The 1360-nt window shown below is 30.1% G+C and overlaps 1 pseudogene; it reads right to left on the bottom strand.

Annotated features, from left to right (window-relative positions):
- Positions 1 to 681: 681 nt before the first annotated feature.
- Positions 682 to 778, bottom strand: LOC138841354 (U6 spliceosomal RNA; annotated as a pseudogene).
- Between the last annotated feature and the right edge of the window lie 582 nt (positions 779 to 1360).

The following is a 1360-nucleotide window of genomic DNA, read 5'->3' as shown; positions in this document are numbered from 1 at the left end:
AGTTTCTTAAATTTCAAAATTGCCAGTCCATCCTATGTGTCCATAGAAAATATTTTCACAATACAAAGCAACAGCAATACCTTACTTTAAAAATTCATGTATTCCATGGTATTCTTCCAAGTGAATTGCCTGACATTGATGTCAAAATATATTCGAGTTGTTTGTATACATCTATAATGATTTCTATAGAGTTTGTGATTTTTTAAATCAGAAATAATTTTAACTTATCTGTTGAAATGAGTAGTACAGAAACTAAAGATATTTCTGGTGCTTGTCTGAAAAAGTATATTTTAAAATATTTAGTATTCTGTTTGTATAATGTCCATAATATATTTCATTCGCTCCTATATATAACACTTTGAATTCGACATTGTTTTATAATCCATACGTTCATTAATACATGTGTTCTTTCAGATTGCATTCCATATAGAAACATTTTAAGATTCTTTTAATTCCTAGGTCCTTATAGAATTTTATTTCTTTGGGATAAAATGACAATGTTATCTTATTTCAAAAGTTTTATAAAGGTTATGCTATGTAAAGGCCTTTCTAAAACGGTGAAGATTGAATACACTGATGTCAAATTAACTTTTATTTCTATGAATTACACATATTATTACTCTTGTATATTTGTAATCAACTTTTGAATAACTGTTTTTCATTTCTTGCATCTGAATAATGAAAAATATGGAATACTTCACAAATTTTCATATCATCCTTGTGCAAGAGCCATATAAATCTCTGTATTGTAATTCGGTTAGACGTGCTGCTGAAGCATGTAGTATTCTATAAACTTAAGTAATTAATGATGCAATCTTAAGACAGGCATATATCCTTGGTTGCCTATTTGTAACAAGGAAACCTTATTGTTCCCAAAATTGCTATTCATCTCATTTCTGTAAAATTCTGTGTATGGTGGAAAAAACTTATGTTGTTTGTTCGATTGCTCACATTTGCAAGTTTTTGTAAATGACTACTTTAAGTCTTTTTCATTTGAAATTTGATCATACTTTGAAGCCTTTATAGATAGGTGCAAAGGTGATGGATTTTCAAGTACTTGTTTATTAACTGATTTAGCTTTGTTGAGCTAATGGATTCAAAGTAAGCCTTGCTTAGAGCTACTTCTAAACTTCTGCAGCTTAAAATTTCCCAAATGAGGTCTTGCTGGCACAAATGTCTCCTTGACCTTTTACCCTTGCTTCATGTAGGAACAGCCCAACCAGAATGTCTTACCCTGCAGCATATATTGTCTTACTGGAGCAAAAATAATCTTAATTACAAGGGATTATAGAGAGACGAACAGTTCAGACAGAACTGTTCGGACTAGAAGGTATTTTTTCAAAATATAACTGCTTATTAC

Source organism: Dipodomys merriami, unplaced genomic scaffold, assembly GCF_024711535.1.
Source record: "Dipodomys merriami isolate MVZ:Mamm:240054 unplaced genomic scaffold, mDipMer1.0.p SCAF_317, whole genome shotgun sequence".
In the NCBI taxonomy this organism is placed as follows: Eukaryota; Metazoa; Chordata; class Mammalia; order Rodentia; family Heteromyidae; genus Dipodomys; species Dipodomys merriami.
This window is presented reverse-complemented; position numbering and strand designations above follow the sequence as displayed.